The sequence below is a fragment of the Chlorocebus sabaeus genome, chromosome 7, assembly GCF_047675955.1.
Source record: "Chlorocebus sabaeus isolate Y175 chromosome 7, mChlSab1.0.hap1, whole genome shotgun sequence".
Classification (NCBI taxonomy): domain Eukaryota; kingdom Metazoa; phylum Chordata; class Mammalia; order Primates; family Cercopithecidae; genus Chlorocebus; species Chlorocebus sabaeus.
This window is the reverse complement of record NC_132910.1, coordinates 128047891-128071221: the sequence shown is the minus strand read 5'-3', so window position 1 is coordinate 128071221 and position 23331 is coordinate 128047891. Positions and strand designations below refer to the sequence as shown.

Here is a 23331-nt window from a genome sequence, read left to right as displayed (position 1 = left end):
TGGGCGACAGAGCGAGACTCTGTCTACAAAAAAAAAAAGGTCTGAAAAGATTTCTTAAAGAATATAAGATTTGAGGGAGTTAGAAGAGTCATAGATAAGTGTACTTAGCACATCAAAGAACTTGGGGAAACTTAGAATAAGAAAACAAGGAAGAAGGGGACATAGCATTGAAAACTGGTTCAGATACCATAGAGACCAGTGTTTCTCAACCTTGTTCTTAGTAGAAACATCTAGGAACCTTTAAAAACAAAAACACTGACTCCTGGGCCATACTTTCAATGATTCTCATTTAAGTGGTCTGGTTGGGACCTAAGCATATATTTTTTGTTGTTTTTTTCTTGCTTTTTTTTTTGAGATGGAGTCTCACTCCGTCACCCAGGCTGAAGTGCAGTGGCACAATTTCAGCTCACTGCAACCTCTGCCTCCCGGGTTCAAGTGTTTCTTCTGCCTCAGCCTACTGAATAGCTGGGACTACAGGCGTGCACTACCACACCTGGCTAATTTTTTGTATTTTTATTAGAGATGGGGTTTCACCATGTTGGCCAGGCTGGTCTCAAACTCCTAACCTTGTGATCTACCTGCCTCGGCCTCCCAAAGTGCTGGGATGACAGGCATGAGCCACCGCACCCAGCCAGCATATGTATTTTTTAAAAGCTACGTGTGTGTGGTGGCTTACACCTGTAATCCTAGTTACTCAGGATGCTGAAAGTGGGAGAATTGCTTAAACCCAGGAGATCAGGACCAGCCTGAGAAATATAGACGCATCTCAAAATATGTATGTATATGTGTGTGTGTATATGCAATGTCCATGTATATGTATGTATGTATACATGTATATGTGTACATATGTAATGTACATGTATGCACGCATATGTATGTATATGTGTGTGCATATATGTGATGTACATATATGTGTATGTAGATATATATGTGTGTACATATGTAATGTGCATGTATATGTATACATGTATGTATATGTATGTATATATGTAATGTATAGGTATGTATGTATATTTAATATATGGATATGGATTAATATGTGGATATGTGTGCATATATGTTTGTGTGTATGTATGTATGTGTATGTATAAAAGCTCTCTACATTGTTTTAATTGGCAACCAGGATTTGAAATCCCCTGCATCAAGGCAGCACTTCTCCAAGGGTGGTGCATCGGAGCCTGGGGGTTCCGGAAACACTCTCACATGGTCTATGACGTCATAACTCTTTTCATAGTAATGCTAGGGCATTGTTTGCCTTTTCCTTGTTTTGATATCTGCAGTGCTTCTCTGTGTTGACATTTGGTGCAAAAACAACTATGGGTAAAACTGCTGGTGCCTTAGCACGAATCAAGACAGTGACACCAAATTGTACTAATTGTCATCATTTGTTTTTACAGCTACACACTTGCAGTTAAAAAAAAAAGAATCTAGTTTCTCTTAAGAATGCCCTTAATGATGAAGCAGAAAAAGTATTAATTTGATTAAATGTCAACCCTTCACCTTCTGTTCTTTGACAAAATGAGAATTATGCATGAAGTTCATCTGCTGCATACTAAAGTATGTCTGGAGGAAAAACACTTGTGTGATTGAGTTGTGAGCTAAAACGAGTCAATGTTTTCATAAGCACTCTTTTTACTTGAAAGAATGGCTAACACACAAACTATACAGACTTGGATGTTTGGCAGAGATTTTATTGAAAATAAATGATGTAAGCCTGATACCTCAAGGGAATAGCTATCAGTATGTGTTATTGTCAGTAGTAAAATTAGAGCTTTCATGCAAAAATTACATTTTGAAATACATACACAACCATGAGGTTTAACAGCTTCTCACTACTTAGAGACTTTTCTTATGAGATCAGTAATTATAAGTATTTTTATATTGTGTAATAAAATCATCAACATTTGTAAGAGCTGCATAATCAGTCAATATTTTCCACATACATGGATGTACAATATTACGCATGAACAAAAGACCCCTATTTGATCACAAGACAGAGCAGTGGAATTTAATGCAGCACATGAAAACAAGTTCATTGATATGATTTCAGTTTCTACATTGCATATTGTTTTAAGAAGTTATCGCTTGTCAAGTTTTGGTGTCATATCAAAGAAGGAAATTCAACATTATCTGAGAACGCAATTAAAATATTCTTCTATTTTCCAATCATATAGTTATGTGAGGCGTATGCGGAATTTTTCTTTAGGAACTTAAACCAAAAGAAGACATTGCAACATGGAATTCAGAAGCAAAAACAAGAATCCAACACTCTTAAGCCAGCCATTAAAGAGATTTGCATAAATGTAAAACAATATAACGCTTCTTGCTTTGTTTTTGTTTTGAAAAAGTAGATTTTTAATAAAAATATTTTATGTCAACATGTGAAGGGTTTATAAGTAGATATTTTTGTAATGTCTCCATTTTAATTTTAATATAGTGAATAGTGATAGATAGAATTAACACACATCAACATTTTGGTTCTCATTAATTTTCAAAAATGTAAAGGAGTTCTGAGGCCAAAACATTTGAGAACTGCTGCTCTAAATCGAAGGGGCAGGTGGCAAAGCCTGGCTAGATGAGTGCTGCAATGCTGTTGAGTAAACAGACAGAAACCTAGGGAGCTGAAATAGAATTTAATACAGAAGGTCAAAGGAAGCCAGTAAGATGTTGACACAGTCAAGCAGAACTGAAAGACCAAAGAGGTGATTTTCACAGTGGAGAAAACTAGTCGTCCAGCTATGAGACAGACTAGTGTGACCTGAATCAGAGATTTGATTGTGATATGTAGAGAGGAAGATGCAAACAGTTTGACCGCTCTAGGGAAAATTGTGCTGATTTTTACGGCAAGGAGTCAGAATTTACTCTGAGACGCTGTCATTGAGTGACTGCTACTGACACATATGTGATGATATCTAAGATGCTGGGAAGAGGCTGGGTCTTCAGGATGAACATTAGAAAGCAGATCATGCTTTGCTTGGTACCGTCATTGTTCATTGCCCAAAAATTCTTTGCGATAACTTGGCTGACTGCTATCTTTATCATTATATCAGGTGATGGTTACGTTTGACACACTGAATGAGGAATTTTTTTTAAATTTTTTACACATTTATTTATTTATTTATATTATTGTTATTATTATTTTTTGAGACGGAGTCTCACTCTGTTGCCCAGACTGGAGTGCAGTGGCATGATCTTGGCTCACTATAACTTCCGCCTCCCAGTTCAAGCGATTCTCCTGCCTCAGGCTCCTGAGTATCTGGGATTACAGGTGTGCGCCACCATGCCCAGCTAAGTTTTGTATTTTTAGTAGAAACAGGGTTTCACCATGTTGGCCAGGCTCTTCTCAAACTCCTGACATGAGGTGATTCTCCTTCCTCGGCCTCCCAAAGTGCTGGGATTACAGGCATGAGCAACTGCGCCCCGCCTGAATGAGGATCTCCTCATACACTTCCATAGTTCTGTTTATCCTCTTGGTCTTGGGTGTGTTATACAATGTACATTTCCAGGTTTAATATCTGGAAGAGTCGGAGAAACCTGTTGCTATGGTCTGAATATGGACATCCCCCCCAAATTCATATGTCAGAACCTGATAGTATTAAGTAATGGGGTCTTTTGTGAAACAAGTCATTTTATAAGAGCTCCAACCTCATGAATGGGATTAATACCCTTATAAAAGGGGCTGAACGGAGCTGCCTTATCCTTCTGCCATGTGAGGATGCAGTGACAAGGTGCCATCTTGGTAGCAGAGATCAGGCTCTCACCAGACACCAAATCTACTGGAACCTGGATCTCAGTCTTCTCAGTCTCCAGAACTGTGAGTAAGAAATGTATTGTCTTTCTAAATTGCACAGTCTGGGGGATTTTTGTTGTAGCAGTAGGACTAAGTCACCTACCATGAATCTTTTAAGCGGAGCTGAAGCCATGAAAGAAAGACTCTCTTCTCCATTTGGGGCCTAAGGAGCATCAAACCATGCTCAGGGAAAGGTAGAGAATTAAGCTTATGAGCGAAAGGTTGTAGAGAACAAGACATTTTCAATCTTTGGGATATGATCTGTGTTTGAGAAAGTTAAGATTGTTACTTTATTCTGTAACACTTAAGTCGGTTTGATATAATACATACAAGGGCTGATTGTGGCATGCTACCCTTGCTTAAACAGGCTTCTTAGGAAGTACCCCTTGAAAGTCAGATTGCCACATTGTATTTGCATTATATGTTATGACTGCAGTGTTGTCCTTTGAAATAGATTGGACAGAGTATGCTATTCACAGAAGAGCAATAAGCAGCCAGCTTGATAGAGTTACTGAATTTTAGCTCTCATGGAGAGAATGCCAAAGTAAGTTATCATAGACTACTCTTGAAAAATAAGAGCCTGTTAAGACCAAGTAGAGTATGAAAAACAGAAAAACCCTCTCTCCTTGACTAAACACTTATTTATTAAGCAGTAGTTTTTACATTCTCCAGGTACAGCTGAAAAGTTCTTCTATAGTCTCAGAACTAAGGCGACATTTGCCTGATCACCTGTTTAAAAATATAAAACAGAACATTAACTGAAGGAAGGAATTAAGTAAGGAAGCTGAATGAAAATAAACTCACATCTTTTCATTGTGCAGGTAAAATTTATAACATAAAAGACAGAGAGAAAAATCTTCAAAGTTACTCCAAGCACTGAGAGATGGTATCTGCAGACTTAGACTCTAGGAAATGACTGTGGGTCCAGGAATATGGCATGACAAAGCTAATCCTCTAGGCTCATAGAGTGGGCATCAAACACACATGCATTGCCAGGCAGGTGACATAAATGTGAGAAGTAAAATGGGTGTGAGCTAGAAAGATGTTTAAGGACAATGAATGTTCTCTCAGTGTTAGAGGGACAACAAGGAATAGTTAGGGCTGGGGCAAAAGTGATCAAGTACCTTATAAAAAGAGGGAGCCCATGGGGGAATGTGGATCCATCTCTGATTTTTAAAGACAATTCATACATCTAGGCTTTTAAAGTGACATCTTCCAATTATAAATATTGACAAATAATTTAAAGTATGGCTCAGTACAAAACCAGGCAGACCAAAAAGCATGTGGTGAGGACTGGATTTGCTACTGCTCACTTCAGAGAAATGTGCACAATTAATTGAATCTTTACAGCCCTGAACATGCTTGATGTGACTGTAACGGTTTCTTTGACCTATTTCTTCCTTTGTCAATAGCAAGCTATTTAAGTCAATATCAAAAAGAAACATAAAATGCAGTTTGTATTGTGAGAGTCTAGCAAGACTTTGTGTAAGAAGGAGGCTATGCACAGAGACAGGGTTGTTGCCTTTTCCCTCTGTAGTTGAAAACTGTGCCTGATATTGTTAGATTGGGTACAATTAAATCTACACATTCCAAAACACTTTCATTATAGACTCATGCAAAATTATGTTTGGCTTTATTGTTTTCTTTTCAACTAAATAAAATGACCAGGTCAGCTACATCTTTCAATAATAAGTATAAACTATCAATGAATTTTGAAATGGTGTGTGATTTCTGGTGACATACTACTTTTCCATTAAAGAAAGTTGATTAGAAACCACAAAAATATTAATGCATTGAAAATTACATATAATTTAATAACATCTTTTTGGTGAAAAAAGTCATTTTAAAATGCTCATTTTACTACTTTATTTTGTTTACTTTTTGTTTCTTAGGGCTAGTCCACACATAGGTATCATTTAATGACAAACTTAAGCATCATAACATAACAATTACAATGACAGAACATTACTAAATCTATGTTTCTTCTAATGACTGGAAGTAATTCACTTAGCAATCAGTTCTCATTTTTCCTAGTCTTTTTATGTATGATGTTATACAAAGTTGTGTTATTTACATAATGGAACATGGTAAAAGGTTATTTTGATGACATGTTTTTGACAGAAGGAAGAGGATGAATCCACCTTCCTCAGTTACAAGTGCTCTGGTTTTACTTGGCCTAAAGAGACCTTCTTTTTGTTAAATATTTTACTAGAAATATTTCAGGTTTTCAGCTAATAGAAATGTCTCAAGCATTACGCTGCTGTAATCAATCACTTAAATTGCCAGGTTATATTTTACAGCTCCAGTTGCTTGAATATTTATTGTAAAGCACCAAGTACAATAATTTCCATTTTTATAATTAATGAGGAGATCTGGAAAAATAAGTCTAATTGGTAAGGCAGGAGTGATTGCAATCTGTTCTTAAAATTTTGTCTAAGTCTTTATGTATTCTTCTGTTTCTCATGAACACACTCTAATTGGAAGATCAGAAGAAGTATACTTGTTAAAAGCTGAGCTTCAGACACCTTAACGGTGAGGTGAGCCTCCAGGAGTAAGACGCCATTTGGGTTATATTATGCATGCCCTTATTTCCAAAGCACAGCTCTCGTTTTGGTGCATTTTTCTATAATTTTTAAAATATTTCACAGTCTTGACTCATTGCCTCTTTCATGAGTGCAATTAATCCTGATTTTGGATCTCCCAGTGAATTCCATGGATTCTCATGAGAATATCTAATGATTATATTGGTCTCAAACCTATTTCAAGGTAGAAACCTATTTCAAGGTAGATACCAAAAAGTTCCTAGTTTGAATCTGTTATCTTCTTAAACTTTGTCAATTTATTCTTCATTTTTTAAAGACTGTCATTTACCTTCCAGTTATGCCTGATCAGGATTTGGTTTTGCTCTTTTTTCCTTCAGATTTTCTCGTTTTATTTTGCTCCCAAGGCCAAAACTAGTTAAGTTATCCTTGACTTGAACTTGCCATTTCCCCTCTTCATGTCATCCACTCCTGAACATTTCTAATGTATCCCCTACCAGAATCTTGCCTATGCTGAGATTCTTATTTATATCTTAATCATTTTCTATATCAAATCCTACCTCTACCTCATTTATAGCCTTCTTAAATCTTTAATCTGCGAGTTTCAGAAGATCTAGAATTCTGATGCTATACTATGTTACCTCTCCATTTTTCAAAGCTCTATATTCCTGACCTTTCTATAATCTTCGATGGCTTCTTCATCCATTTTTTTTTTAACTCTCAGTTACCGGGTTACTTGCTTTACTCTTGATACCCTTTAACTTTGTCTAGCCCTTCTCTTGAAATAGTTTCATTAAAAATTACAATGTAAAGTACCTAATTTCCATTGCGTGTCTATGAAGCTGATTTTCACAGTATCATTCGACATGATGCCAGTTGAACCCCGGGGCATGTGCCAGAACATCTTAGGAGCTGAATATAAAATGTTAGGCTGCAGATAGAGTACCGGTGTGTTTACTGAATTGATTTCTCAATGCTGTTACTATGAACATAAATGAGTATTTCATACTATAATAAAGGGATGACTGTAAATTTGGACAAGATATAACAGTTCTTATATGTTGGATTCTCTGTCTTTGCTTTTTGAAGTTTCCTGCCTTTTTCTGTGCTTTCTAGCTTTTATCAGCATGGATACCAATAAGCAACCTCTCCACTTACCTCTGATTTCTGCTTTCATTTTCTGAAAGTCTTGAAGACCAATCAGTTTTATGAAAATAATGTACAAAGAACAAATTAGCAGAATCTGATCCTCATCTTTAAGATGGTAGGAGTTCATCCCCAAACTAAGTTATAGAAATGGAGTGCCTGGATTTGGGGATTTATATTTTATCTTGTCAAAGCATGTTTTATTTCCTGCACAGTGTTCTGCTTACATGAGACCGTCGAATACCTGGGTTCATATTCGAATAATGTTTAATAGACATTTTTAAAGCTGTTGTTGAGGATCTCAAAGTATGTGACAATTTTATTCAACCTCTGAAGTGCAGATAACATGGCCACTCATGGAAATAAAGAGAATTTCTTCATGATATGATGTTACATTTCAGAAAGTTATTTTTTAAAATTAAAATATTTGTAGTTCTGTTTTTCCATTTCTGGTAAAGTTATTTAGGTTATGTGTCAAGAAATTATAGTTCTTGGCCTGGGTATGGCTGCTCACACTTGTAATCCCAGCACTTTAAAAGGCTGAGCAGGAGGTTCATGAGGTCAAGAGATTGAGACCAGCCTGGCCAACATGGTGAAAACCCATCTCTACTAAAAATACAAAAATTAGCTGGGTGTGGTGGCACACGCCTGTAGTCCCAGCTACTAGGGAATCCGAGGCAGGAGAATCGCTTGAACCTGGGAGGCGGAGGTTGCAGTGAGCCAAGATCACGCCACTGCACTCCAGACTGGGCGACAGAGTGAGATTCCACCTCAAAAAAAAAAAAAAAACAAAAAACAAAAAAGACCCAAAAAACAAAAAAACAGAAAAGAGATTATAGTTTTTGTAGTGAAGTGAAACAAAAATATGTTTTGTATACCTTTAACTGTGTAAACTTTCATCTCCGTTTTTCTCTCTTGAAAGCAATTAGATGGAGCTCTGAAGACAGAGGGTAGTGTTGCACCTACCTGTATGCATGGAAGAAATACCAGAAATGCTGGAAAACTAGGACTCCCAAGCCAAAAAATAATTTAACAGCATACAAGAAATGTAAGGCTGATACAATCCATATTCACAGACTAAAAGGATTTCAGGCCAGGCGCGATGGCTCCCAGCACTTTGGGAGGCTGAGGCGAGCGGATCACAAGGTCAAGAGATTGAGATTATCCTGGCCAACATGGTGAAACCCTGTCTCTACTAAAAATACAAAAATTAGCTGGGCACGGTGGCACGCGCCTGTAGTCCCAGCTACTCAGGAGTCTGAGGAAGGAGAATCACTTGAACTGGGAGGCGGAGGTTGCAGTGAGCCGAGATCATGCCACTGCACTCCAGCCTGGCAACAGAGTGAGACTTCGTCTCAAAAAACAAAAACAAAAAAAAACAAAAAAAAGAATTCCAATTACTAATTAATATTTACCATATTTACCATGAGATCCTCTGTACGCTCTTGTGTTGTTTGGGAAAAACAAGTTTTTAGGCATTGCCTCGCTACACCACGCTGTTTCTGGAGGAGCCATAGGGAAGTGTCTGGCATTTGGTTACTGTGATTACCAAGAGGAAGCTTTTCACCATTCATCCACAAGAGGAGGCTCTGGAAAGTCAAATACACAAACACACACGACATACCTCATTGCTCTGTTGACCTCCCCCCCCCCAATAAAACAAACGTAGTGAGACTACTGGCCTCAACTTTGTCACGCTAGAAAGTGAGCCTCTCTCTGTGTGTCTGAAGGCTCATCGCCATGGCTGGGAAAGCTGGAGTGTGCTGGAAGCCACCACTGACCCCACCTCACCCTGGAAAAGGCGAGCCTGATGCAAGCGGTGGGTTATGAACTGAGTTGTGTATATGTGCTTTTCTTAACGTGGGGCATTGCATAGTCCGAATCTTTTCATTGTTATTATCTTTACAAACTGTGCTTCTGCCTGTTCTTCTAATACATTGAAGATGTTGGTATAACTTGCATTCCAGACCCCTGATGAAGAATTCACACGAAGGTCTCCTACTCTTTGTTAGAAGTTGTAAAGGAATGAATCTCTGCCACCGCCTCTCTGAGATGAAGGAATAGACAGTAGGAAAGGCAAAGAAAAGCACAGTTGGTGCCCCCCATAAGTTATTTGTCAGGCATGGTTAGTACTGGGGAGGGCAGGAAAGTCACCCCAGGCGTTTTGAGATAAAGTTGCCCTCAGAATAAAATCAAGAAGATTCAAAATGTAATAGATGAGATTAGTTGTCTGTGGAAATGACATACCCCAAGGAATAGACAAAAAGATTGTGTGGAGAAATTCAGAAACACCCCGAGGAATTTGACAATAGCAGAAGCTTGATTGTATCCATATATTTCTAGCAACAACCTAATCACAGTAAATGGATGAAGCTGTAACACAATCAAGCAGTAACTTAATCAGTTATAGTGAATAGATTAAGTACTCTAATCACAATCAATTGCATTGTAACCCACCTGAAGAAAAAAAGTTCTAATGAAGGGTGGGGGGGTGTCTATAAGGAAATGGGGAACCTGGGAAGCCAGAATTTGTGTGTGACTTCAGCTCCCTCCAGTGTAATATGCGTGGCCACTGCGTTCCACTTAGCAGGCTGGTAGAACCAAGGGCTGTTTCTATAGTCATTTGGATTTCCAAAGCTTTATTCGAGTGTCCATTTGCCTACAGGGAGAGAATGCCTTTACCAGCAAAGCAGCAAAATGCCAAGGACTGTATTTTTAGAAATATAATGACAGGCAAAGAGCAGTTAGGAAAATTAATAAAGGAATAGGATACATTTACAGAATGCCAGTTACACTCAAGCCACTGGCCTAGGCACAGGGGATTCCGTGTTGAAGAAGAGAAAATCCATGATCTTCTAGAGCATTCATTTAAAAAAGAAAGAGAGATATTCAACAACAAGATTTACATGATTTCATTACAATCGTGATTATTTCTAGGAAGAACATATACAGGATTTATCTAAACTGACAAAAATCACAGGGGCCCCCCAACTGACCTGAGGTTTAGAGAAAGCTTTTCTGAGGATTCTTTTGTTTGATTTATTAGTATCTTATCGAAGGGAAAAGAGAAAGAATGAGGGAATAAATACAGTTAGTTAAGGGAGTAAAATTAGGCTAACATTGTGAATAAAGTGGGTGACAATAAGTAGCTCAAAAAGGATCTGTGACAAAACAATTATTTGCATAGAGAGCATTTTGAAGGACTATTGCTCATGTTTCTTTAAGAGTGGCATCAAGAGAGGCTTACATAGTAATCCACATTCCAGAAATGATGTACTATTTAGAAATGAACTACTTCCGATCTTTTTTGAACCGATAACAGCTTTGAAGATTTTCACCACTGGAGTTGACCATGGATCAAAATTATCTATGTTCATTCCTGAAACAAAATGAGGGTGCTGGAAATGTGCTATGGTTACAGCCCCATTGGAAAGCACTGGACAATCAGCTATAGCAGATAAGACCAATTTGAGGATGCAAGACCATAAGGCATGGAGGTAGAATGATTGCAATGTGATGCTGAAACAGGGCATTCTCTTGTCATTTCCCATCTGAAGCAGAGAAGGGTTATTGAAAAGTTTTAGATCAACCATGCACATGCTCTAAGTGGGCCTCAAGGGCACTCAGGCAGAAGCTGCATTACCCGGGAATGCGTTAGGAGTTGGAGAGCCAGGACATAAAATACGAAGTGCTGAAACACTGCAGTGTGTCAGAAACAAGCAAAGCGCCGGCATATGTCCGCCCCTCAGTCACAGATCCTAACAGAAAGGGAACAGGAGCCGAGAAAGCAGTGGATAGGTGAAAGAAAAAATGTACCTCCTTGTGAAAATACAAATAAAATGTTTTGGGAAGAAGCACTTACAGATTGTAAAGAAAGCCAATTAATGGACTGTTGCCAGGGTTATAATGCATTATGCATTTGTTCTTTAAGTGTGTTTCCCTTAAGCTTTTATCGAGAAATTATTTGTTTGGGAAATATTCACCAAATGTTATGGGGGTTATTAAATCTTGCCTTTTTGAAGATTATAGTTTACATAAGCAAGATTTTTGGTGTGAAAGCAATTCAACAGATAGAAAATCAGCACCAACAAAATAGATAAAAAAGAAGGAAGAAAGGAAGGAAGCAGGGGAAAAAAGGAAAGGAGGGAGGGAAAAACAGGAAGGATAAGAAAAGGAAACTCAGAGGCCTTGTGCACAAACAGCAGTGTTACATTTTTCCCCTGGATTGCTAACTTCTCTATCTTCTCTTCCCTGTTTTAACTTCAGTGAAACTTTTTTTCTTGTCAGTTTCCAGCCCCTGTGAATTGTTCAATTGACCTTCAAGACAGGGTGCTTCACACTCTGAGATGAGTACAATTTGTTGTGTATTCTTCTAAAAGTCTATTGGGGAGTTTTAATCAAGCAATTTTCATGGGAATTTACATGTATAAAAGTAAGAATACCTCATTTTAAACAATTGCATAGTAAACTAACCACTAACCTAAAAGAGAGAGAGGGCAGAAAGAAAGGCAGATTTAAAAGTGATGGACTGGGAAACACAGCAGAGAGCGGTCTTTTCAGTGCTGCTTTGAAAAGACAAGAAGCTGAAAACAACTGGAGGTAATCTGAAAAGAGATTGGGGATGATTATACTATTTAATTATGCAAATGGTGAATGCGGAAACTGTTTTAGAAACGTATTTTAGATTTGGAAAGGGATTTTAGAGATCTTCTAATGCAACGTTCTTGTCTTATGGCTGAAGATTCTGAGGTCCAAGAGAAGTTCTGTATCATGGCAGAGTTTCACATAGTTGTTAGCAATCATATTTGTTACTATTATTATTAATGATTATTTAGTGGCAGAGCTGAGATGAGAAATCAGGTTGCCTGACTCCCACTGCACTCACTGTTCTTTTTTCAGCCTCACATTTCAATTCCATTTTAAATGAATTAACCCACGTATTACGGCACATTTCAAAAAAGAAGTCTCACATGTCTGTTCTAATATAGTATATTAAAATGTGGTATAAAACATGCAAATATTTTTTCCTCTAGGACAAGGGTCCTCAAATTTGAGAATGCACAAAGATTACCAGGAGAGGTTGTTGGAGCTCAAACATTCCTGGGTCTTAATCCTGGAGAGTCTAAGCAGCTCTAAGCTGGTGCTGATGCTGCTAGTCCACATTTTATTAGCACTTTTACTTACAAGCGTTGCTCTAGGAAACAGTGGTTATAGTAAACCCACTCTTGGTAAGTTGGGTGAGAACAGGTAATAATTTGCAATGAATAAACAGCATGAAAATAATTACCATTATTAGAGTGGGTTGATTTTAGCTCCAGTTATCATTCATATTTATAACATGCTAGTTCCTTTCCATGCAAAGTAGCCCTTTACAAATTCTCTGTTTACAGGCTTCTCTTAAACTTCTCTTGCTTGAAGTTGGCAACTACTCATCTCTTCAGTGCTACCTCCTTTGTGAAGATTCCTTGTGTCCTCCAGGTTGCCTTGGGCGTTCTTTTTCCTGTTTTCTCTTTGCGCCCTACCTCTCTCCACTGTAGTCCTTGTCACACTGGGCTGGAATTGTTACTTTGCATGCTTAATTCCCCCCAAAGGCTTTAAACTCCTTGAGGCACTGTTCTTTATTTATGCTTTCACAGTGCCTCACTGACTTAAGGACTTAAACATTTGTTGATTGAATGCTTATAAAAATGAGGATAACTAGAGAGAAAAAAACGTGAAATATATATAGTAGAACTAATTCTCTGTGAAATTTATGGTTTCTAATTTTATCTATCCATTTTATCCTTGGTAGGCCTATAAACTGAAAACTGTCTGTCAAAAAACAAACATGTGCTAAGCGTAATTTCATGATACAAAGTCTTTAATGCAAGTATTCAGAAATTACCCTACAAAAGTTTAGCACCATTGATAATATATTTGTTTATTCTGAGCCATTTTCTTTAGTTTTTTTAATTGTTCAAATTTTTATTTTAATGCATGGTATGAGAAACGAACTTTTGAATTAACTGAATTGTATGGAAAATGACACAGCAAATCAATGAGACCCACCTTAAAAGAGAAGGTCAGCTAAATGTCCAAACTTAAGGATATAGTGGGCAGAGATAAACATAGATTCCACAGTCTCCTTTAAGAGGTGGCATTGTTACTTGTCAAGTAACACTGCTGTTCTCTGGACAAGTGCAGAGCAAAGTTGTGTTTGAAGGACTTCAACCTCTTTCGTTTTAGTTCCTAGAATATTACAGTGGGAAGGAAACTTTGACAGAACCTGAGGCAGGTTCCTTCTAACCACATCTACCCTTGTAGGAGGTTGATCACTGAGTTTCACTGTCATCTCTGGGATGACATTCCCGGCAGGAGCTAAGCACCTCACAGTGTCTTCATTTCATTTTTTAAAATTCTAATTTTTGGAATTTTAGTCTTCTTTTTAAAAACCAAACTCATGTATCTTAGGTCTGTTTTTCTGGACATGCATGGAATAAATACAATTCTTTCTTTTTATAAATCAGTCTTTCAGATTTCTACAGATAGTTGCCATCTTCTACCTAGCATATTTTCTTTTGTAAAAAAGGAATATTGAAAAAAGGAGACTACTTTTTTTTTAAATTTAGAAAATAAATACTTACCAAGTATATGTATTAATTCAAATGCAAATATGTATTTACCAATGGTGCTGTATTTAGTATCACTCAGAAAGAATAGATGGGAATGCACAAATCAAATTGGAACTGAAAGTACAAACAAGAATGAATGATACACACTCATTACAGGGATTTACTAACTGACTTCTGCTTTTTATCGTGTTTCGACTTCCAATTTTACAAGCTTCTTAAATCATTGGTAATATCTTTGTTTCCATATTTTTTACTCAAGAACAATATTTATGTGAACGTTAGAAGTATGATCAGAAGACAATGTAAAATGGCACTATGCCATCAAACGTGAGAATCTGTCCCTAATTTCATAGTAGTACTCCCACCCAATTCAAGGCATACCTCATAAACCTCTCTTCCACTCGAAGTCTCCATGTCTGACAAAAAATGGAATAGTTGAGTTTATGCAGCTGTTCCTGGGCTAATTATCTGCAATCATTTCTGATTACTTAATAGGCCATGGTAGGATGTGTGTTTGCTGCTATGTTGAGTTTACACATTAGGCTTTAATGTGCTGATATGGTTAATTGTTGTACTCACTGCTGCCTGCTAATAGACCATTCCTGAAAATGAGACCATATCTCAACGGAATTTGCTTGTTTATTTTAAATAAGTAATAACTACAAACTCAGATCCTAGATCCAGTGTTTACCATTTTAAGAAGGCACTTTTCAATGCTGTATCATTTTTAATGCATTTAAATTATTCAGGTTTGAAAAAATGAGTTATTAAACTAATGAGTCAATAACCAACTCAAGTACATAGATTTAACATTTTTCCTGCTCTATTCAGTTTCCTAAATTGTTTTCGGGTATTGACAGCAAAATAAATTCTTTAAAATGATGCCAAATAAGCTGAATGTGATAACATAATAATGAGAAAAATAAATGCATATTACAAGCAGACAAGTATTTATTAATATGTAAACCAAGATGCTCATGCTAGTGACTGGGAGTGACACAGATACGTTAATATGGAAGGTAGATATGGAATTGTTGTAATGAGACTTTGAAATTGTTTTGTAGTTTTGCATTTTATGATAGCATTTAGTACAAAATGCTAGTATGTGGTTTTAAAAATTTAGAAGACTGTTCTTTTGTTGAGTACATATATTTGTGTTTCTGATTACCAAAAACAGATGCCAAGTGCCCACATAAATATATATACTGTAGGTGTTCCTCTTCATCCTTCCCTTTCTGTTCGCAGTCACAGGATCTTTTTTTTTTTTCTGTCTTCACTTTCTTCTTCATCACTTCCTTTTCCTTTTCTTTTTTTTCTTTTTTCTTTTTTTTGAGACAGGGTCTCACTCTGTTGCCCAGGCTGGAGGGCAGTGGCATGATCATGGCTCACTGCAGCCTCCACCTCCCTGGCTCAAGCCATCCTCCCACCTCAGCCTCCCACGTAGCTGGGACTACCGGTTCTCGCCACCACACCAGGCTAATTTTTGTATTTTTAGCAGAGATGGAGTTTCACCATGTTGGCCAGGCTGATCTCAAACTCCTGACCTCAAGTGATCTGCCCACCTTGGCCTCCCAGCATGCTGGGATTAGAGGCATGAACCGCCGCACCCAGCTCTTCATCTCTTTTTAACTTCCTTTTTCCCCCTCATTATTATTTTACTAGAGAAGCCAATACGATTCAGATAATAAATAGAAAGTAGAACAATAGGTTTCTTCCATTCTCTGCTGTTCCTCAAATCCTCCTTTGAGAACAGGTTTTACCCTTTCTCGAATGTGACTCTGGAACTACTTGGATCCATCACTGTGAATGAAATCATGTGACCCTACAGTCTGCTCCTCTAGAAACACTATATATTCAGTGTTTCCATGCACTTGAGCCACAATCTCTGCTGCAAAGAAGTAGAGAGAGAAAGAGATTAATTTTGGTAATAACACTCATTGTTCTGATACATGATTTCGATCTAGAATATAATATATGCCTGGGTTGATCTGAGGCTTTGGATCTCAAAATTTGTCATGTATGAAGGACTTTTATGAGTTCTTACATGTTTTCTATTTCTAAATTTTTGATGTATCATTGGAACCATAATACTCACCCCAGCATGTCTTCCAAATACTTTCTTTTTGAACTTCTGGACTCTGTTCCCTAAACAAAAAAAGCTTTTGCACTGTTCCTTTCTCCTCCTAAGGAGACCCTTAGTCTCCTTGTTGTAGGGTGTAGTTCAAGTCCTTCTTTAAGGTCACGGTCAGGGCTGGTGCAGATCTTGGGACCAGCAGTCTGACTCCAGGATTCAATTTTATTCAGAATCTGAGTGACTAACCACCATGCATCCCATCTCCCACACCACTGGCAGGATTGATCATTGTTTTCATTTGTTTGAGTTCCTCTGCATCATTAGTTTAGCGCGTATCCCAGTGTCCATTGGCGTGCTCATCCGCCTGTGGGGTCCTTAAGGAGAGAGTGATTTGTTTGTTTTTATATTCTCAGAACACAGAACTAGCCCATCCCAGGATCCATCTGTAGCCATGAAATGGGAACTGATTCTTCTTTTTACACATTTATCTCCCCGTTTTCCTTCACATACCCTATGATCTAGCCAAACAGGAATATTTCTATTGCTGACACCTTCTTGTGCTGCTGCTCTTAGAGACCTTTGTGTATGCTGTGCCAACTGCCTAGAATGCCCTTCTACGTATGCAAATCCTCATCAAGGTGACATGTCAACTCTTTCCTATCTCTTTCCTGAAGCTCTTCTAGCTCCTGAATCAGATGTGAAATTTCCCTCTCTGCAACCTTTAGCACTTTGCTTAAAGTGCTTATTTTACTTATCATTTCTACCTCATCTATGTATCTACAAGATCTCTTTAAAAATAACTGTCCCTGAATCTTTCACGTAGTAGGTGCTCAACAGGGATTAACTGAATTAAATATTTATTTAAATCAATTGGCTTTGTTTTCTAAAATATGAAGAGGTTCAAAGTCATGGGCGTGTAAGATATAATTATATTTACTCATCTCTATATGTCCCTAAATACAGTGTAAATGTAAGGCAGCATTATTTTTGTGTGTTCTTTCCCTTGTACTGAACGCATGTCCTTTGATTTGATTAATTTTGGCCTGTCTATATGTAAGCAAAGTTCTAGAAAATACCCCAAAAAAAGGGACTTTCATTTAAATTACTGGAAAGATTTAACAGCTTTTAGATACTGAGGAATTTCTTTCTCTTTTATAATAAACCAGTAACACTCTTTTCAATGACATTTCACTGCCTTCATGTTTGAATAGTGGTAACAAGGTTAAAAATGTTCAATAGACTGACGTTACATTAAACCTCCATCTACAAAGTTTAACAAATATTTATCAAATTTCTACTGTGTGCAAGGTACAATACTTGGTAAGATTCTATGAAGAATAAGGAAGAGTCATATATAATTTCTTAAGGAAGTGAACATTAAGAAACACAGAGAGGACAAATACAACACAAGGCAGACCATACTATACTCCAGAAAAGATGTCAGTGCTGTAAAGACATCCACAAAAAGAAGAAGTTTCATCTTTTGAGAAATTCATTAGAACACTTGCTTTTTCATTTCCTCGCCCAATTTGCTAATACTGATAACCTATAATATGCAATGATAAGTACCTTTAGAAAAGTACATGAAAACAATGGATTTTTAAAAATAAAATAATGGAACTAAAATGTATAATTAGAATTTAAAATGAACTTATGGGAATTTTAACATCGTAAATTTAACATAAATGTTAGAAAAGAAAAATGACCATAATCTCATCATACCACAATTATTTTCACTTGTGTATTTTTTTCCTTTATTTTTCCTACATAGGTGATTCTTAGATATTTGTACATATTAAAGACATGCAATTCTGGGTACAGCTACTTTTCCTTAATAAATGAAAAGGAGAATAGCTTATTCAGGGTGTGGGCATTAGTGTGTCACAAAGTTCATTCAAACCATGGTTTGTGTGACAGACACACTTCCTACTTAACCTACAGCAGGCCAAGTCTCCTTAACTGAAAAATTAGAAATAGCAACAACACCACAACAACAGCAACAAAGTCTATTACACAGAGTGGTCAAGAGAATTAAGTGAAGTAATCTGTGGCAAATATTCAGCACAGTGGTTGCTGCAAAGGAAGGTTCAATAAACAGTGACTCTCGAAATCACTGTCTTCCTCATATTGTATCTGACTCTCACTTTTTTCTCCCATCATTGAACTATTTTATATTCTTGTGATACTGGTTTGAAATACCAGGATATGGGCAGATAAACTCCAAAGAGATGAATACCAGCAGACCACACAGCATCTCCCAACTTAAGCACAAGGACCAACAGATGTAGGCTCTGAAATCTGACAACCCTGTCCAGGTTCTGCTGCTGTGGGAGTCAATGTAGTTGATATGGGACAATAGCAACTGCTTCTCTCCACCGAGTGGTACAAGGAAACACAGGCACAGAGACAACTGCTCTCCCCAACTCCAGAAACAGCAGGCAACCTAGGGGATCAGCTGTGTCCAGAGATAGCACCAGTGGGGACTGATAAGGAGCCACAGCAACACCAGAAGAAAGGAGACCAGAACTGCATTGCAAGGGCTCTGTAAACGACACTGTCATTGAAACCAAAGCCTACAATGCAGGCCAGAACCTACACACTAAACCTAAACAGGCTGATGGCATGCTAAAGTAGAAGATTAAAATAGGATCTAAGCTCTCCTAACATAACTGAAACATCCAGGATATGATGGAAAAAAAAATCACCAGTCATGCCAAAAACCAGGAAAACAGCAATCTGAATGAGACTAGATACTCAACTGAGGACAACACTGAGATTCGTCAGATTTGGGGATTATCTCACAAGAATTTTAAAGCAGATAAAAAAATACTTCAAGAATCAATTATACGTGCTCCTGAAACCAAAGGGGAAGAAACTAGAACATCTTAGCAAAAAACCCCCTGAAATTATATTTTCAAAAAACCAAGTGGAAGTAATAGAAATGGAAAATACAGTAATTGAAATAAAACCTCACTGAATGATCTCAATAGTAGAGATGGCAGAGAAAAGATTCAGTGACCTTGAAGACAAATCAATAAAATTTACTCAATTGGAACAAAAGAGAGAGAAAAATAGACTGGAAAAAATGAAGAAAGCCTCAGGGATCTGGGCTATGTTCCTTGGGGATCTCAATAACAATCTAATAATCTAACGTTTGTGTCACTGGAGTCTCAGAAGAATAGGAAGAGTATGGGATTTAAAAAGTATTGGGGGCTGGGCGTGGTGGCTCATGCCTGTGATCCCAGCACTTTGGGCGGCCGAGGAGGGCAGATCACCTGAGGTCAGGAGTTCAAGACCAGCCTGGCCAACATGGTGACACCTCGTCTCTACTAAAAGTACAAAAATTAGCCAGGTGTGGTGGCGGATGCTTGTAATCCCAGCTACTTAGGAGGCTGAGGCAGGAGAATCGGTTGAACGCGGGAGGCAGAGGTTGCAGTGAGCTGACATCGCGCCACTGCACTACAGCCTGAGCGACAAGAGTGAGACACCATCTCAAAAAAAAAAAAAAAAAAAAAAAAAAAGTATTGGAAGAGATAATGGTTGAAAACTCCCAAAATTTGGTAATAGATATTTAAAATACATAATTAACGTTGTACAATTAGAGTCAATATGGTAACACTTCACATAAAATGTAGAAAACTTATATAATAGGTCCTTCAATCTCTCCGTCCTTTATGATATAGTTGTCACATATATCTACCTGTATTGTAAATTTCACAAGCCCATTTCTTGCTTTAAAAGTCCCGTATGTTTTAAAGAAACTAAGAGGAAAAAATATTTTATATTCCTTTAGGTATTTGCGATTTCATATTTTCTATATTGCCTCTTGAATAAATATTTGGATTTCTACCTGGTATTATTTCCCTTTAGAATTCACTTCAATGAACATAGTTATAAGAGCTGCTTTAAAATCTTTGCTTACTGTCCAACATCTGGGTCATCTTAGAGTGGGTCTCGGTTGATTGTCTTTCCTCTAAAACTGGGTCGCATCATTCTGGTTGTTCATATATTTGTAGTTTTAGACTGTATTCTGAATAGTATAGATATTATACGGTGAAGACTCTGGATTTGGCATGCAGTAAGTTCTCACTTCACATCATTGATAGGTTCATGGAAACAATGACTTTAAGCAAAATAATGTAAAACAGAACTAATTCTCCAAAAGGCTAATTGATATAAACCAGAGTTAAGTTCCTACAGCATATTTCTGGTCAGAGAAACATCATCAAACTTCTAAATAGACTTCTAATGTTAAACACCAAAATAAATGTGAGCTGTAAATATATTGAAGAAAGATTACTATAAACAAGATATTTACTCAGATTTTGGTGAATGAATTCATTCACCCTCCACACTGCAGTCAGAGTAATTTTTTTTTCTTTTTCTTAGTTACCCGAATTTTGGAGTGACTGATGATTGTAGTAGTGGTGATGAGTTAACTCACAGAATAAATGTTTGCAAATGTTTCGTACTGTGTTGTTGTGCATTTGTATGATTATTGTATACTTGGTAGATTTTTATTTTTCTGTAATTCATATTCATTCATTTTCCAACCCACTTATTCCAGTTCTGGGTTGCCGGTGGTGGGAACCTATCCTAGCAGCTCAGGGCACCAGGTGGGAACTCTCCCTGGCCAGGATGCCCTCCCACGACAGGGCAACTCACACTAACACACACTCACACTAGAACCATGAACACACACGTGCCAGTTCACCTAAAGCACATATCTTTGGGATGTGGGAGGAACCCAGTGTCCAGAGGAAAACTCATGCAGACATGCGGAGAGCATGTCAACTCCACACAGCTAGTGGCCATGGCTGAAAGTGATATTTTTCTCATAGTTACAACAAAATGATGTTGAATGAAGGGTTATTCAAGGACCTGCTGTCGGCTTCTAAAGAGTGTTGATGTATTTATCTCAGCAGCAGATTAATTTGGTTAGATTCAAACTGTAAAATCTCTTTCTTGCATGGCAGACCATATCTCGGCTCAGCCTTTTTTTTTTTTTTTTGAGACGGGGTCTCACTCTGTCGCCAGGCTGGAGTGCAATGATGAGATCTCAGCTCACTGTAACCTCCGCCTCCCAGGTTCAAGCGATTCTCCTGCCTTAGCCTCCAGAGCAGCTGGGACTACAGGCACGCACCACCACGCCCAGCTAATTTTTGTATTTTTAGTAGAGATAGGGTTTCACCATGTTGGACAGGATAGTCTCGATCTCTTGACCTCGTGATCCGCCCGCCTCGGCCTTCCAAAGTGCTGGGATTATAGGTGTGAGCCACTGTGCCTGGCTGGCTCAGCTTTTCTCTTTAGCTTGCTCTGTTCAGTTTGTCCCATGCATATATGGTTCAGTGGTCAATGACATCAGCAGATTTTCACAGAATGTGGGGCTCCCCTCTCCATGTCCTTTCTGAGATTTCCCCCTTACTTCCCAGTGGCTGTGGCTGCCAAAATTGCCTGCTGATTCTGCAGATGAGAAATACTTCAGGTTTTATACTGAAGTTTTGGCTGGCCTACTTGATTCTGTTTTTGTTCTGCCCTCAGGACAAAAGCTGTAAAAAATGGGAAATAACCTCCAGTCAATTCTTTCTTCTAAATTTCACAGCCTTCAAGAATCCACCTGCTTTAGTTCACTCTCCAGCGGTGCTTTTGATTTGGTCCAGAATCTAGAGTTATCTGTGGGAAGGTTGGGTTCAGCTGGAGCTCACCAGGACACAAGGAGGCAGAAACCCCCACTGCGATTTTTTATTAGACATTTCATTATAATAGAAGTCTGAAAGAATGCTGTCATTTAAACACTCATTCTTTCCAAACAAGAACTTGTTTTTGCTTGTTTGAACTACGAGGCATCTGGTTCTTTGGGCCTCAGATAAAAGTTTCTTCAGGCCAGGCGTGGTGGCTCACACCTGTAATCCCACAGCACTTTGGAAGGCCAAGGTGGGAGGATCTCTTGAGCCCAGAGGAAGCCAGCCTGGGCGGTAGGACAAACCCCATCTCTACAAAAAATACAAAAATTAGCCTGGCATGCTGGCACACACCTGTATTCCCAGCTACTTGGGAGGCTGAGGCTAGGGGGTCACTTGAGTCCGACAGGTTGAGGCTGCAGTGAGCTGAGATCATGCTACTGCACTCCAGCCTGGTGGACAGAGTGAGACCCTGTCTCAAAAAAAAAAAAAGTTTCCTCATATAGATCCTGAACATTTCTTATTAGGATAAGGATCTAAGTTTATTGTATAACCTATTGTTTCATTTACCTACATTTCCGTGTAATTAATATGCACATTTTTGGAGAGCAGACTTTATGGAAGTCCTTTTTGCAGTAGATCTTTTTTCCTGTTTATTAGCTTGCAGTTTCGTTCTTAATGTACTCCCTACGTACTTCACATCAGGGCAGCTAAGACTATCAACTGTCCAGTCCAGCTCCTGGTCTGTAGAGTCACTGCCCTGTTGAGCAATTTGGGTGAAGATCATTCATCCTAGGTTGGTCCTGTCTTTTCAGTGTAGAGTCAAAACAAAATACTTATAAAACTATAAAATATAGTTTTGTTCTTGCCAATAATTTCATATGCTATTAACTTCTATAGCTCTGAATGAAAAAATTAGTGATAGAATGGGAAAGTAGTTCAAGCCACCTTCATGCTGTCCTTTAAAAAAAAAAAAAAAGATTCAACCAGCTCTGAAAGGACGTTTTTGTACAAGCATGCAAAAACACCTTACGAGTGACTTTTTATTGAGGGGGAACAATCATTGCGATCTGTGCTAAAATTTAAATGAAAGCAGGGGGGAGAGGGCATTAGAAAAATACAAATCAACCTCTCTTTTAAACACCTACACCCAAGTTCTTCTTTTCTTAGATGTTACTTTTACAGTCTGCGTCCCCATCACTTTACATGAGAACACAAATTTGAAGTCATACAAGGTTTGGCATAGCCCTAGCATCTAACAACAACTTAATGTGGGTTGCACAGAATTTTAAAAATAGACTTGTTCACAAAGGTCTTATTTCTTAAATTTTATTTAATAAAACAAGAAATATCTAATCATATATTATAAATAGTGGTTGTACATGAGAAATATATTTACTACAGACAGAATATCTTATTTTATTGTGTTGCATAATCCTTTCCTAAAAAAAAAAAAAAACCCTGCTTCTCCACAGTTACAAGAGACTAA

General features: G+C 37.9%; 1 long non-coding RNA gene across 1 annotated transcript in view; it reads left to right on the top strand.

Annotated features, from left to right (window-relative positions):
• Positions 1 to 12123, top strand: part of LOC103236568 (uncharacterized) — a 50710-nt gene extending 38587 nt beyond the window's left edge. Inside the window, exon 5 of the long non-coding RNA XR_012093506.1 lies at positions 8399 to 12123. This is a non-coding gene — a long non-coding RNA (uncharacterized lncRNA). The remainder of the gene's footprint in view (positions 1 to 8398) is intronic.
• The last annotated feature ends 11208 nt before the right edge of the window (positions 12124 to 23331 follow it).